General features: G+C 44.0%; 1 protein-coding gene across 1 annotated transcript in view; it reads right to left on the reverse strand.

Annotated features, from left to right (window-relative positions):
- LOC124551088 overlaps nt 1-11101 on the reverse strand; it is a 46671-nt gene extending 35570 nt beyond the window's left edge. The window contains exon 1 of the mRNA XM_047126018.1: nt 10985-11101. The gene's annotated coding sequence lies outside the window, so the exon portion shown is untranslated. The remainder of the gene's footprint in view (nt 1-10984) is intronic.
- Between the last annotated feature and the right edge of the window lie 6095 nt (nt 11102-17196).

Raw genomic sequence — 17196 nt, forward strand, 5'->3', positions numbered from 1 at the left:
AGACGCATGGAGCATTCCGTTCAGGAAATAGTTAGGTAATTTAATATTCCGAGATCGTAAGTGTAAGATTGCACCGAGAATGCCAAATTTCATGCATTATGTCTCATCAAGAACAACGCAGTGTTCGACGGCTCTCACTTAACGACCGAGAGCAGCGGCGTTTGCGTTGAGTTGTCAGTGCTAACAGACAAGCAGCAGTCAAAGAAATAACAGTAGAAATCGACGTGGGATGTTAGCCGATCGTATGCGTTAGAACAGTGCGTTGAAATTTGGTTCTAATGGCCTGTGGCAGCAGACGACCGACGTGGGTGCCTTCACTAACAGCACGACATGGCTTGCAGCCCCTCTCCGTGTGACCGTATCGGTTGGATCCTAGACGATTGGAATATCGTGGCCTTGCCAGATGACCCACGATTTCAGCTGGTAAGAGCTGATAGTAGGGTTAGAGTCTGGCGGAAGCCCTTTGGGGCCAATAACCCAAGTTGGCAACAAGGCAGTGTGCAAGCTGGTGATGGCTCCATAATGGTGTGGGCTGTATTTACATGGAATGGACTGTGTCCTCTGGTCCAACTAAACGGGTCATTGACTGGAAATGGCTATGTTCGGCTTATTGGAGCCCATTCATGGACTGCATGTTTCCATGACAGTGCGTCATGTCAGCGGGACACAATTCTTCACGATTGGTTTGGGGAACATCCTGGACAGGTCGAGGGAAAGATTTGGCCCCGCAGATCGTCCGACATGAATCCCATCGAACATTTATGGGACAGAATCGAGAGGTCAGTTCGTGCAAAAAATCCTGCACCGTCAACACTTTAGTGATTATGGACGACTGTAGAGGCAGCGCTACTCAGTATTCCTGGAAGGGACTTCCAGCGGCTTGTCGAGTCCATGTCATGTCGAGCTGCGGCACTAAGCTGGACAAAGGGAGGTCCGACACCATATTAGCCATGGCTTTTGTCACCTCAGTGCATATGGACCACTGAGCTTCAACGATAAAATTATATCTGCCGTTGCCGCAGTGGATACACCGGTTCCCGTGAGATCACCGAAGTTAAGCGCTGTTGGGCGTGGTCGGCACTTGGATGGGTCACCATCCAGGCCGCCATGCTCTGTTGCCATTTTTCGGGGTGCACTCAGCCTTGTGATGCCAATTGAGGAGCTACTCGACCGAATAGTTGCGGCTTCGGTCAAGAATACCGTCATTACGACCAGGAGAGCGATGTGCTGACCCCACGCCCCTCCTATCCGAATCCTCCCCTGAGGATGACACGGCGGTCGGATTGTCCCGGTAGGCCACTCGTGGCCTGAAGACGGAGTGCTTTTTTTCTAAATTTATATTTATACTTTACAAGCATGTATTCAAATAATATACTGGAATCTGACAGCTGAGTTGGTCAAGATCATACTGGAAAAAATCTTGTACTATGTAAAACTGGATACCAACTTCCGAAGCTGGTAGAAACGGGCGCAATTTTATCTCCCCTCTTGAAAGCGGTCAGAAATTAATAAATGGAGGCTTTACTTTTAGATCGAGACTATCCATGAATGCCATGTCTCGAATGAAAAATTTATCCGATTGCATTTGGCTTCCAATGCTGAAGGGCATCTCCCCTGTCTTCACTGAAGGCGCGCTCGTAGGCGTAGAAAAAAATGTTCAAATTTGTGTGAAATCTTATGGGACTTAACTGCTAAGGTCATCAGTCCCCAAGCTTACACACTGCTTAACCTAAATTATCCTAAGAACAAACACACACACCCATGCCCGAGGGAGGACTCGAACCTCCGCCGGGACCAGCCGCACAGTCCATGACTGCAGCGCCTTAGACCGCTCCATAGGTGTAGAATACATGGCTTCAAGAGAGGTACAAATGGCTCTGTACTGAACCGTATACAGTATACACCTAAAGAAGCTGTTGAATCCTTGCAGCACCATATTTTCGAAGCTCCAGCAGAGCGGAATAAATAATTTCCGTTTTGATTCGAAGGCGTGTAAATGTGTATGAATTTTAAAAGGAGGATATTCAGATTAACAGTAAATCGATTTGTACAAAAAGAAATTCGTTTTCCTTGTTTCCGTAAAAATGAAAAGGCATTCCTTGCAGAGGGGCATTTGGTAAATCTTTGCATTGGTTGACGCGTATTCTGCCATCTGTAGATAAAAAAACCGTATGGATCATGTAACGCGTCCTCGTATATTATTATGCTTTGCTATTGTTTTTATTAGAAAAATCTTTATTCAGTCGGTCGTCGAAATTTTGAAACAAAAGTTACTGTGGATATCGCGTAATAAATATTTCTCGTGAAGCACTGTTGCAACACAGGCAAAGATCAATTGTAGAAACTAAGCCACTGAATATTACAAATAATGTTATTAAAGAATACGGCCGCCTAATCAAAATATCCACCGGTATGCTGCCGGTCTATAGTGTCCAACGGGCACAATATTTCGGCGATCATACATGTCGCCATCATCAGGTGAACTGACGGACTGAGCTCCTGTGAACGTGCCGGCACGGAGATCCGTACGCTATGGCTGCTCAGAGGGAACTGGGTTCGGTCGCGGCGGCGGCCGATTTAAATACCCTCCGCCCGCGGCGCGCTCCCTCCGCCGTCCGCGCCCAGCGCCACGGTCACGCGGTGGAATAGATTGCGACGGCGTCTGAGATGACGTCGGTGTGATGGCTCTGTCCGCCGTGGTCGTCACAACTATACGTTTGCTCGATTTACTCTTGATTAACCCGATCGCTGGTTCCCAAGCCTTGCTAAGATTATAGCCACAGCCACGGGCGGAGGGTATTTAAATCGGCCGCCGCCGCGACCGAACCCAGTTCCCTCTGAGCAGCCATAGCGTACGGATCTCCGTGCCGGCACGTTCACAGGAGCTCAGTCCGTCAGTTCACCTGATGATGGCGACATGTATGATCGCCGAAATATTGTGCCCGTTGGACACTATAGACCGGCAGCATACCCGTGGATATTTTGATTATCAAATACGCCGGGAGAAACTCAAGAATCACACAATACGGCCGCCTGACTACATCAAATTTGAGGGCACGTACATTCGCGAATGAGTGGTCAAAAAAAAAAAAAAGACGACGCGTTAATACTGTGTAGGAAACGAGTTTTAAATATGGTTACGCTTGTACACACTCAGATGTATGCGAACATACGAACGGAATAGACACACGTACGTTTTGAGTGCCATTATTTAACCCAATTTTTATCAGTAAGAAATGGCACAACACGTCATAACACTAGGCCAGGATGACAGCGAAACGTAACTTATTCTAAGACTAATAAACGAAGACCGTAAAGCTTCTTTTGTTCAGCAAATGCTTTACGTTTTAATCTCTGGTAGTTGAACTAGTGTCTATATATTCATAAAAAAAATTATATAATTCCTTTACAATCACGTGTTTATATATGAGCTATTCGGCGCCGTACGGAAGTTGCTTGACGCTAAACACGTGACTCTGTACTCCCTGACCGACGCGGTCCGCTTGTTGTGCCCATTATGCAACACCGGCACGAAAAAAGACCACTCCACTTATCTCCTCACTGAATGGAAAACACAACTTCTGCCTCCACTACTATCGCTTCTCTTATTTTGCTTACCCAACCGATTCCACAGACTGGTACCCCTCTTGAGAACTTTCCATGTAACTGGTATTCCGAAAAAAGCAGTGAATCTTTACAACGATATATCGAAACTGCACAGCTGTGATATTGAATGACATCGAATACGCTTCTAAACACTGTTCGTAATATACATTAAGCAGTAATTTATGTGGCACCCGTAAAAAATTTTAGTAAGATTTAAAGAGAACACAACAACTTTCAGTCACGATCCATTCAAGTCGATAATGATTCTTAGAGTAGTAGTAAACTGAATGTTCGTACTCGGATATCGTACGATAAAATTATTGTAGGTGCAGTTCCCGTCAAGTTACTAATGGTAAGCCATTAACTCATCTTGACACGTTTATAACTTTATCACTACATACTCACTTAAAATCAGTGTAAAAATTTTTTTTAAAAAAACGTGGCACCCTTTAGTTGCCACGTCAGTGTTTAATAATACATCATCTTGTATAGGGTTTTGGTCGTAAATTGCCCTAGTGGGCTGGCGACCGTTAATTACTTCCTTTTCGTTCATATATTAGTATAAGTGGTACCCCTTTCTGTCCAGTGTTGTTCGTGAGTGAATGCACAAAATAACTTCCATTTTCCAAATTATAGCCCTGTTCGGTTTAATTACTTTTAATTTTAGTAGACTTTCCATCAGAAGAGTCGGATGTACACTTTCCTCCTACTTATCGGTATCACTTCTTTAGGAACGATAGCCTTATACAATTAGAAAAAATCCCTTAGGCATACACGCGATCCACGGTCATAGTTTATATCGCAAGCAGGATAGACCGATTAGTAAGAGGGAGGTTGCACGTGTAACAGGGCTATAATTTGGAAAATGAAAGTTATTTTGTGCATTTACTCACGAACAACACTCGACAGGAAGGGGTACCACGTGTAACCTCCCTCTCACGTTATGTCTTGGCCACCAGATTCGTCTGCTGTGGACCTGGTGGAAAACGCCTGGGACGCTTTCGGGCACAGTTCCGCGCTCATAGAACACCGTCTCGAAATTTTTCGGGAATTTCGTGCGGCGTCCATGGACATCTGGCGTCACATACCTCCGGGAGCCTTCATGCCGCGTAGAGTTGCTGGTGTATTACGTTGCAGAGATGGAGCAACACACAGCTAAGAAAGTTGGTTAGCGTATATTAACTGGAAAACGGATGTGGTTTAGAGAAACTAAAATATTTCCATGAGGTGAAGTGTTAGGTGCAGTGCCTTCGGACTGTGCAAGCGTGCCTGAGTTTTTTGTTGACTTCCAGTGGTGACAGACACAGCTGTAAACTGCGACATGAAACGCACTCACAGACGCTTGACAGGCTGTGTTTTTCTTCATAGCAGTTCACTGAGTATTCATCATGGTAACGCCCCAAGTGTCGTAACTGCTTCGGAGATACAACTCCGAAAATACCCAACATCCTCCGCAGGAGGCAGTTAACGAAAGTGTCTATACTTTGTTTACTAAGGATATTAGTGGTCCTGATACACTCACCTGAGAGACGAAAGAAAGAAACGTCTGGGGTTAACGTGCAGCTGTACCGATACCTGATGATGACATCAAATAAAGTCAACACTTTTTTTACTGCGTCTAGTGGTTATAGGCGCTCAGTCCGGAACCGTGCGACCGCTACGGTCGCAGGTTCGAATCCTGCCTCGGGCATGGATGTGTGTGATGTCCTTGGGTTAGTTAGGTTTAAGTAGTTCTAAGTTCTGGGGACTGATGACCACAGATGTCAAGTCTCATAGTGCTCAGAGCCATTTTTTTTTTACTGAAATATTTTTGATTATACGCAAAGACTTTGATTGAGGCGTATGTAAAGAAAAAAGGAACTAAAATTAATTTAACAATATTGTCGATAAGATCGACATAGAAATTTTATAATAAGAAAGAAACTCTTTGTTCTGTGTAATTAGAATGAAAAAATTATCTTTGTTAATCATTACTCAAGGATAAAGAATTCGCTACTAGTTTTCTCTTGTTCTGGAATGCACGCAACGGTCTGCGATCGAACTTTGTGAGTCTGTAATAATTTAATGGTTGTTATAGATAGAGCAATTATTTTTTCACTTAAATAGATATCCTGTCCCATGCAGGAACTAGTAACTTCTCTAATTTTCAGTGCCTGCAGTAGCGCGGAAAGATCGCGCAATGGAAGTCATTGTTGGCAGCCATTACCGCCCGTAACATTTATTTTAATGTTTCCATAGGTTCTCTTAGGCGTAAACACCTGAGAGTGAGTAAATAATTTCTTTTTGACAGGCCTTACTTGAATATATTACTAACTTCAAGGCATGTGCAGTATTTATCGTAATTTGTGGACTATCAGTTGGATTCAAATAGGCCGCTTCACGGCGATTACCATTTCAAAGACAATATTTTGAGGTAAGAAATAGTAAATAATTTACGGTCCTTAGAAAGACACACCAATATTTTACCGACACCTGCTAATAATAATAATAATAATAATAATAATAATAATAATATTTTTTCATGTGTAAGTTTATCAAAGATTCCTTGAGACATTTAGTTTTTCGATAGATCACGTAAACATTTTACATGTAATACTTTAAGGCACCTCACGCCACACATACGTAGCAATGTTGTGCGCCGTTATTTAAAACAAAAGTTATTTTAATTAATGAATCTGAGCAGATTTCAGTATATTGTTCCCCGTTTGTAACTGGAATTCTATTCTTTCCTGTAGTATATACTTCACAGAGTGCTTTTCAACATAATCCCCCCCCCCCCCCCCCTTATGACTAGATGCCATAAAAGCCAGTATATTTAAGGTACCTGTACACATCCGCCAATGAGCCGGCACCAATGCTTTAAAAAGACGCGATCGACTTCGTTCCTCATTTTTTCTCAATGCTAGCTTGTTACAGGAAATCGAAGTAATCATACATTGGTCTGTAGCAAGATTTTGAAGCACATGAACTACTTCGGATAAAAATGACCATTGACACACAACGACGCCGATTCAGAAAACATCGTTTTTGGAAACACAGCGGACTCTTTATTTACAAGAATTAATGAGTATTACCGACAGCAGATCTCAAGTTAATTCTGTATTTTTAGATTTCCAAAAAGTTTCTAATACCGTCGCTCACAAGCGGCCTGTAATCGAATCACGTGCCTACGGTGTATCGGTATCAGCTGTGCAAGTGGATTCGTGATTTCCTGCCAGAAAGATCACATTGTGCGAAGTCATCTAGTAGAACAGACGTGATATTTGCGGTCCTGAAGGGAGTGTTTTTGGCGCTCTACTATTCTTAATGTATATAAACGATCAGCAGACAATCTGAGCAGCACTCATAGAGTTCATGCGTATGAAGCTCTAGGGACCGATGACCGTTGCAGTCTGGTCCCTTTAATCCCACAAACCAACCAACCTCATTAAGCTCTCGTTCACCGACTAGTAGTCATCGGATGATCAAAACGAATTCGAGAATCATTTCGACAAGATATCAGTATGATTCACAACGTGGCAGTTGACCTTGAACAAGAAAAAATGTGAAGTCCTCCACCTGAGTACTAAAAAAAGATCGTTCAGTTTCAGGCACACGATAAATAACACAAATTTAAAGGTCAGACATTGGAAACTCCAGGTAGAAACATCAGCAATGCAGAAAAAGACAGTTTGCTACTTACCTTAAAGAAGACACGTCAAGTTGTAGATTATAGGTTCGTGGCTTGTGGAAAATAATTTGATGCTAAATCACAGTAAGACTCAGTTTTTACAGTTTCTAACCCACAATTCAACAAGAACTGACATTTTAATCAGACAGAATGGGCATGTTATAAGCGAGACGGAACAGTTCAAGTTCCTAGGCGTACGGATAGATAGTAAGCTGTTGTGGAAAGCCCATGTTCAGGATCTTGTTCAGAAACTAAATGCCGCTTTATTTACCATTAGAACAGTATCTGAAATAAGTGACATTTCAACACGAAAAGTAGTATACTTCGCATATTTTCATACGCTTATGTCATATGGTGTTATTTTTGGGGTAATTCTTCTGATCCAAAAAGGGTATTTTTGGCTCAAAAAACGGGCTGTTCGAGCTATGTATGGTGTAAGTTCGAAAACCTCTTGTCGACCCCTATTCAATAGTCTGGGAATTTTGACACTGCCCTCACAGTATGTATTTTCTTTAATGTCGTTTGTTGTTAGCAATATTAGCTTATTCCCAAGAGTTAGCAGCTTTCACTCAGTTAATACTAGGCAGAAATCAAATCTGCATGTGGAATGCACTTCCTTGACTCTTGTGCAGAAAGGAGTGCAGTATTCTGCTGCATCCATTTTCAATAAGCTACCACAAGAACTCAAAAATCTTAGCAGTAGCCCAAACACTTTTAAGTCTAAACTGAAGAGTTTCCTCAAGGCTCACTCCTTCTATTCTGTCGAGGAGCTCCTGGAAGAGGTAAAAAATTAAGCAAATTCCAGTGTTACATTCTTGATTTTCTTTATTTAAACTAACGACTTGTCGCCTGAATATGTTTCTTATATTTCATTTTATCTGTTTCTACAATCGTGTTATAATTTCATGTATTGACTCGTTCCATGATCATGGAGACTTCTCCTAAATGTGGTCCCACGGAACAATAAATAAATAAATTAAAAAAATAAACTAAATATCTAATAATTATAATTAAAAACAATTTAAATCTGAACCATCACAGAAATCGTTGTTGGGAAGGCGAATCAGTGACTGTGTTTTATTGGCAGAATACTCAGAAGATGCAACAGATCTACTAAACACGGCAGTGCAGTGTTTTTATTTTACAGTGTCTGGCTGCTTGATACAATGTTCCCTCGGACATGGCTACACCGTAGGCACGCAGTTCGATTAGTAGCCGCTTGTGAGGAACGGTGTCGAAAACTTCTGGAAACTAGAAATGCGGAATCAACTTGAGATCTGTCGATAATTGTTCTAGATATTCTGCGAGGTACAAAATTCAAAATAGTCTGTCCAATCTTCCCACTGTTAATAAAGTCAGTTAAAACAGACGAATCCAAACGTTTCGATTAACGAACAGCCTTACCGCAAAGCCACGTGCTGGTCATCATACTCGTGTGACCATCCAGGTTCTGTCGGCGTGTTTGACAAATAGCGTAGTTCCGGGTGTTCAACCAAGCTGTTTCTTCAGTGGACCAGACCATTAGAACAGCTGAGTAGAGATTCAGCACAACTGACTAAAGCAACTAAGCAAATCTGCTGTCGCAGACCACTGACTGGGATGTAACCATGAAATACAATACAATAGACCAGCAACGTGGTGCACACGGCAGGTTCATAGGAGGGCGTTGTTAATTTTCCGTAACTCGGTAGCAAGAGGGATGAGAAGGGTACCTCGTGCCCAACCGAAAAAACTTTAAAAAAGAAAAAAATCGTCAGTTGTTGTTGAATTAGATCAACAACTTGCTTTTTGTAAGGTTACTGATGTGTAAGTATGGTCCAGAACCTGACAATATCTTTCAGAACACTCTTAGCAGTATCAAAGTACTTTCAATAATGTGTGCTACTGAATTCATGACCACTACAAAGAAGAATTTTAAAAATACAAATTTCGTTCCCTGTCGTTGATTTTTACTCTCAGTATACTTCTCAAGCAGACGTTGACGTGTTAGTAAGGCTCTGAAACTCGAAATATTGAATAGGGCATTCATTGGGGAAAGTTTAATGTGTTATTGAGACTTAAATTTTTGTATGAGGTTTAACTGAAAAATGTAAAAGATATTTGGCATCTGGTAGAAGTCTGCCCCCGGTAGCTGAGTGGTCAGCGCGACAGAATGTCAATCCTAAGGGCCCGGGTTTGATTCCCGGCTGGGTCGGAGATTTTCTCCGCTCAGGGACTGGGTGTTGTGTTGTCCTTATCATCATCATTTCATCTCATTCGACGCGCAAGTCGCCGAAGTGGCGTCAAATCGAAAGACTTGCACCCGGCGAACGGTCTACCCGACGGGAGGCCCTAGTCACACGACATTATATATATTATCCGGTAGAAGAATTTATTACAAACAATACATTTATTTTTCAAAGTTTTAGAATATAAAGGAACTGACTAGATTACAATTTCTTCAAAAGGTGGGCATAAAGTACCACCTCCCCCCCGCCCCTTTCCGCCCCTTGGCATTGCGAGGGTTAACAAGGCCTGCCGTAATAAATGCGTCGGATGACCTGCTGGCGACAATAAATGTATCACGGATATAAAGAGCAGAATAGCCTTGGCAAAGCAAGCTTTCCAAAATAAAATGAATTTACTAACAGATAATCATAGAAGTCTGGAAAGTAGGAAAAAGTTAGCCAAAAATTTGTCTGGAGTGTCTTAACATTCGGATGAGAAGCGTGGACTCTGGGAAAGGCAGAGAAAAAGAACTGGAACCAATGTAAATGTGGAGATGGAGAAGAATGACGAAAACAAGCTGGATAGACAGAAAAAGTAATGAATAGGTCTTAAGAGAAGTGAATGAGAACAGAACCCTGCTAAATTATATAGGAAGAAGAAAATCAAAAATGATAGGGCACATAATGAGACACAACCAATTCCTAAAGAATGTATTTGAAGGAAAAGTTTTAGGGAAAAAACGAATAGGCAGGCCAAGAGCAACGTATCATCAAAGAAAAATGGTTCAAAAATGGCTCTGAGCACTATGGGACTTAACATCTGAGGTCATCAGTTCCCAAGAACTTAGAACTACTTAAACCTAACTAACCTAAGGACATCACACACATCCATGCCCGAGGCAGGATTCGAACCTGCGACCGTAGCGGTCGCGCGGTTTCAGACTGAAGCGCCTAGAACCGCTCTGCCACTCCGGCCGGCCATCAAAGAAGATATGGGGATAAAATCGTATGAAGAAACTGAAAAGGATGACAATGGAGAAAGTGACGTGGCTAAATCGACAAGGCATAGCCTTTAGTTTATGATGATGATGATGACCTGTTATAACTGGACGGAGGCTTTAACGAGGCGTCCGGAACTCAATTTATTAAGATCTAGCCGACCATCACGTCCACCAGAGCTGGTAAAATATACGTAACGCGGAATGTCATTGCGGGCTCTAAAAAATAAAAAGAGCATCAAAGGGCGTAGTGGGTGCGGGAGTCAAACTCGGCTATAAATAGCGGAGTGAGACCACCAACAGTTCAGTGGCGTTGCATTCCACGCAGCGAGCACACATAACAACAAAACTGGCAGCACCTGAAGGCTAGGGTTGCGTCGGTCGTCGGAATATCGTGTGTAGAACGCAATCAGCAGCTCGGCTGAATATCCGGAAGTACACCGTTAAGCCCAGAAGGTACTTCCACATTTGTCGCTGGCTCTCTCATTTGCTGCACAGCTTACCTCGGCGAAATGCACGTCGTGGTGTAGCAGAGCGCGATGATGCGTTCGCGGAGCCGGTCACAAGGCGACTGTTGCGACCCAGCGTGCTGTGATAGCCGCGCGGGCCGCGTGATGCCATGAGGGGGGAGGGGGAGAGGAGGAGGCTGGACCATTATGCGGGCCACAAGTGGCAGAGGGGCCCCTCTCATGTGTATTCCGCGAACGTCGGTACAAAAACACGCTGCACCAGAGTCATTCACTTCGATGTTGAAGTTTTTATCTGATACCATGGCAGAAGCTACGAAGGCTGCCCAGAATGCAATGCGCCAACAAAGAATGGTGTTTTATCTGCACACCCTATTTTTTCAGGTAATCTCCATCCCATTCTGTGCCTTTCTACAGCGCGAAACGAGGGCGTGTATGCCCTGTCGGTACCAAACCTACCGCTACGGTCGCAGGTTCGAATCCTGCCTCGCGCATAGATGTGTGTGATGTCCTTAAGTTAGTTAGGTTTAAGTAGTTCTAAGTTCTAGGGGACTGATGACCTCAGCAGTTAAGGCCCATAGTGCTCAGAGCCATTTGAGCCACATGCTATGCCTATTCTAACAGTTGTATTTCAGATTACAGTCAGTTACGTAATTTTAATAATACTTCAAGCTTCATTTATATCAAACGTACATGTTTCAGCAGGACTGAAGAGACATATTCCTTGCAGAGCTAGACGCTATAAGCAGAAAGCTAACGCATGTTCCATGTAGTCCAATGCCTTTACGAAACAGTACCTCTGTGCAATGCACCCTCTCCAGTCACATTACTGTGAGCACCTGCAAAAAACCTGAACAATCACCTTTTGCACCGCAGACGCGCAGCAAGAGAATCAGTGACATTCTGGAAGGTACTGTCAGGCTTATGGAGCCATGTCGACTCCAGTGTTTCGGCTGGAGGAGGATCCATGGCGGGAACAGCCCGGTCGAGGTGGTCCCATAGATTTTCGATTGAGGTTAAATCAGGGGAGGTTAATGTCCAAAGGAGTGTGGCAACACTTCAATGCGAGATGCTTTTAATAATTTCCACAACGAAATTCTGTCTCGAAATCTGGCAGAAAACCCAAAGAGATTCTGGTCATACATAAAGCACACCAGTGGCAAAAGACGGAATCAATACCTTCACTGCGCGATAACAACGGTGAAGTCACTGATGACAGTGCCACTAAAGCAGAGTTATCAAACACGGTTTCCCGAAACTCCTCCACCAAAGAAGACGAAGTAAATATTCCTAATTCCAATCAAGAACAACTGCCAAGATGAGAAACATAGAAGTAGATATCCTCGGTGTAAGAAAGCAGCTTAAAACACTTAATAAAGGCAAGGCCTTCGGTCCAGATTGTATACCAGTCAGGTTCCTCTCAGGGTATGCTGATAAAATAGCACCATTATTAGCAGCTATATACAACCACTAGCTCACAGAAAGCTCTTACCTAAGGACTGGAAAATTCCTCAAGTCACACCAATACCCAAAAAGGGAAGTAGGAGTAATCCGCTAAATTACAGGCCTATGTCACTAACGTCGATTTGCAGTATGGTTTTGGAACATATATACTGCATTCGAACGTTATGAAGTACCTCGAAGAAAACGATTTATTGACACATAGTCAGCACGGGTTCAGAAAATATCGTTCTTGTGAAACACAACTAGTTCTTTATACTCATGAAGTAATAAGTGCTATCGAAGGGGGATGTCAAATTGATTCCATATTTTTAGATTTCCAGAAGGCTTTCGACACCGTTCCTCACAAGCGTCTTCTAACCAAACTGCGTGCCTACGAAGTATCGCCTCAGTTGTGCGACTGGATTCGTCATTTCCTGTCAGAAAGGTCACAGTTCGTAGTAATACACGGAAAGTCATCGAGTAAAACAGAAGTAATATCCGGCGTTCCCCAAGGAAGTGTCATAGGCCCTCTATTGTTCCTGATCTATATTAACGACATAGGAGACAATCTGAGTAGCCGTGTTAGATTGTTTGCAGATTAGGCTGCCATTTACCGTCTTGTAATGTCATCAGTTGATCAAAACGACTTGCAAAATTATTTACATAAGATATCTGTATGGTGCGAAAGGTGGCAATTGACCCTGAATAAGGAAAAGTGTGAAGTTATTCACATAGTACTAAAAGAAAGCCGGCCCAGGTTCGTCGTTGAGTACACCGTCGCAGGCGCTCCTGTCTGTGATGCAGCGCCGGCCGGAATGGCCGAGCGGTTCTAGGCGCTTCAGTCTGGAACCGCGCGACCGCTACGGTCGCAGGTTCGAATCCTGCCTCGGGCATGGATGTGTGTCCTTAGGTTAGTTAGGTTTAAGTAGTTCTAAGCTCTAGGGGACTGATGACCTCAGATGTTATGTCCCATAGTGCTCGGAGCCATTTGAACTAAAAGAAATCAGCTAAATTTCGATTACGCGATAAGTCACGCAAATCTGAAGGCTGTAAATTCAGCTAAATACTTAGGGATTACAATTACAAATAACCTAAATTGGAACGATCACACAGATAATACTGTGGGTAGCGCAAAGCAAAGACTGCGATTCATTGGCAGAACACTTAGAAGGTGCAACAGTTCTACGAAAGAGACCGCTTACACCACGCTTGTCCGCCCTATTCTGGAGTACTGCTGTGCCGTGTGGGATCCGCATCAGGTGGGACTGACGGATGACATCGAAAAAGTACAAAGAAGGGCAGCTCGTTTTGTATTATCGCGAAATAGGGGAGATAGGGTCACAGACATGATACGTGGATTGGAGTGGCAATCATTAAAACAAAGGCGTTTTTCGTTGCGACGGGATTTTCTCATGAGATGTCAATCACCATTTTTCTCCTCCGATTCCGAAAACATTCTGTTGGCACCCACCTACAAAGGGAGAAATGATCATCGCGATAAAATAAGAGAAATCAGGGCTCGCACAGAAAAATTTAAGTGCTCGTTTTTCCCGCGCGCCGTTCGACAGTGGACCGGTAGAGAGACAGCATGAAGGTGGTACATTGAACCCTCTGCCAAGCAGAGTAATCACGTAGACGTAGATGTAGTTGAACCTCTTCGAAACATGCACGTTACACTGCGAGTTTTGTGACACGTTCCACTGTTCAGATGGTAGATGCCATAGTACCGAGGAAAAGCAAATTAAATGTAGGTGAGTGGACATGGCCAGAAATAGATGCATACTTTTGTTGATCCACTATGCATTCCAGAATGACGAGATCATCCAGGGAATGCCCTCCCATCTGGACGTTTTCGAGAACTGTTACAGGGTGTTTACTTACAGACGTTTCACGCCATGCACGCGAACTGCCATTGTCCCATAGAGTATTAAGCGTGACTCATATGAAAACACCACCTGTCCCCAATCACTGGACGTCTGGTTGTGGTACTGGCGTGCAAATTCCAGTCGTCGTCGCTGATGAAAGGCAGTCAGCGTGGATATACACTATTGGCCATTAAAACTGATACACCACGAAGATGGCGTGCTGGAGACGCGAAATTTAACCGACAGGAAGAAGATGTTGTGATATGCAAATGATTAGCTTTTCAGAGCATTCACACAAGGCTGCCGGCGGTGGCGACACCTACAACGTACTGACATGAGAAAAGTTTCCAACCGATTTCTCATACACAAACAGCAGTTGACCGGCGTTGCCTGGTGAAACGTTGTTGTGATGCCTCGTGTAAGGAGGAGAAATGCGTACCATCACGTTTCCGACTTTGATAAAGGTCGGATTGTAGCCTATCGCGATTGCGGTTTATCGTATCGTGACATTGCTGCTCGCGTTGGTCGAGATCCAATGACTGTTAGCAGAATATGGAATCGGTGGGTTCAGGAGGGTAAGACGGAACGCCGTGCTGGATCCCAACGGCCTCGTACACTAGCAGTCGAGATGACAGGCATCTTATCCGTATGGCTGTAACGGATCGTGCGGCCACGTCTCGATCCATGAGTCAACAGATGGGGACGTTTGCAAGACAACAACCATCTCCAGGAACAGTTCGACGACGTTTGCAGCAGCATGGACTATCAGCTCGAAGACCATGGCTGCGGTTATCCTTGACGCTGCATCACAAAAAAATGGCTCCGAGCACTATGGGACTTAACTTCTGAGGTCATCAGTCCCCTAGAACTTAGAACTACTTAAACCTAACTAACCTAAGGACATCACACCCATCCATGCCCGAAGCAGGATTCGAACCTGCGACCGTAGCGGTCGCGCGGCTCCAGACTGAAGCGCCTAGAACCACTCGGCCATTCCGGCCGGCGCTGCATCACAGACAGGAGCGCCTGCGACGGTGTACTCAACGACGAACCTGGGTGCACGAACGGCAAAAGGTCACTTTTTCGGATGAATCCAGGTTCTGTTTACAGCATCATCATGGTCACATCCGTGTTCAGCTACATCTCGGTGAACACACATCGGAAGCGTGTATTCGTCATCGCCATACTGGAGTATCACCCGGCGTGATGGTATGGGGTGCCATTGGTTACATATCTCGGTCACCTCTTGTTCGCATTGACGGCACTTTGAACAGTGGACGTTACATTTCAGATCTGTCACGACGCGTGGCTCTACCCTTCATTCGATCTCTGCGAAACCCTACAGTTCAGCAGGATAATGCACGACCGCATGTTGCAGGTCTTGTACGGGCCTTCCTGGATACAGAAAATGTTCAACTGCTGTCCTGGCCAGCACGTTCTCCAGATCTCTCACCAACTGAAAACGTCTGGTCAATGGTGGCCGAGCAACTGGCTCGTCATAATACGCCAGTCACTACTCTTGATGAACTGTGGTATCATGTTGAAGCTGCATGGACAGCTGTACTTGAACACCCCATCCAAGCTCTGTTTGACTCAATGCCCAGGCGTATCAAGGCCGTTATTACAGTCAGAGGTGGTTGTTCTGGGTACTGATTTCTCAGGATCTATGCACCCAAACTGAGTGAAAATGTAATCACATGTCAGTTCTAGTATAATATATTTTCCAATGAATACCCGTATATTGAGCAAGCAGTAAAGGAAACAAAAGAAAAGTTCGGAGTAGGTATTCAAATCCATGGAGAAGAAATAAAAACTTTGAAGTTCGCCGATGACATTGTAATTCTGTCAGAGACAGCAAAGGACTTGGAAGAGCAGTTGAACGGAATGGATGATGTCTTGAAGGGAGGATATAAGATGAACATCAACAAAAGCAAAACGAGGATAATGGAATGTAGTCGAATTAAGTCGGGTGATGTTGAGGGTATTAGATTAGGAAATGAGACACTTAAAGTAGTAAGGAGTTTTGCTATTTGGGGAGCAAAATAACTGATGATGGTCGAAGTAGAGAGGATATAAAATGTAGACTGGCAATGGCAAGGAAAGCGTTTCTGAAGAAGAGAAATTTGTTAACATCGAGCATAGATTTAAGTGTCAGGAAGTCGTTTCTGAAAGTATTTGTATGGAGTGTAGCCATGTATGGAAGTGAAACATGGACGATAAATAGTTTGGACAAGAAGAGAATAGAAGCTTTCGAAATGTGGTGCTACAGAAGAATGCTGAAGATTAGATGGGTAGATCACATAACTAATGAGGAAGTATTGAATAGGATTGGGGAGAAGAGAAGTTTGTGGTACAACTTGACCAGAAGAAGGGATCGGTTGGTAGGACATGTTCTGAGGCATCAAGGGATCACCAATTTAGTATTGGAGGGCAGCGTGGAAGGTAAAAATCGCAGAGGGAGACCAAGAGATGAATACACTAAGCAGATTCAGAAGGATGTAGGTTGCAGTAGGTACTGGGAGATGAAGAAGCTTGCACAGGATAGAGTAGCATGGAGAGCTGCATCAAACCAGTCTCAGGACTGAAGACCACGACAACAACCCGTTTATCATCTGCATTTCTTCTTGGTGTAGCAATTTTAATGGCCAGTGGTGTATGAACCTGGCGCCTGCTGCAGAGGCCCATACGCAGCAACTTTCGCTGAACTATCGCTCTGGAGATACTGTTACTAGCCCCTTGGTTCATTTTGGTCGTGAATTGCTCAACAGTTGCACTTCTATTCGCCCGTAAAGATTTCGGCAACGTCGTTCATCCGTGTCAGCTGTGGCCCATGTTCACCACTGTTAACTAGGCGACGGTTTTGGAATGCGCTATTTTGCCATGCGCGGTGTACCTTAACGACTGCGGTACGCGAACGGTTTACAGACTTAGTCGTTTCTG

This window comes from Schistocerca americana, chromosome 9, assembly GCF_021461395.2.
Source record: "Schistocerca americana isolate TAMUIC-IGC-003095 chromosome 9, iqSchAmer2.1, whole genome shotgun sequence".
Lineage (NCBI taxonomy): Eukaryota > Metazoa > Arthropoda > Insecta > Orthoptera > Acrididae > Schistocerca > Schistocerca americana.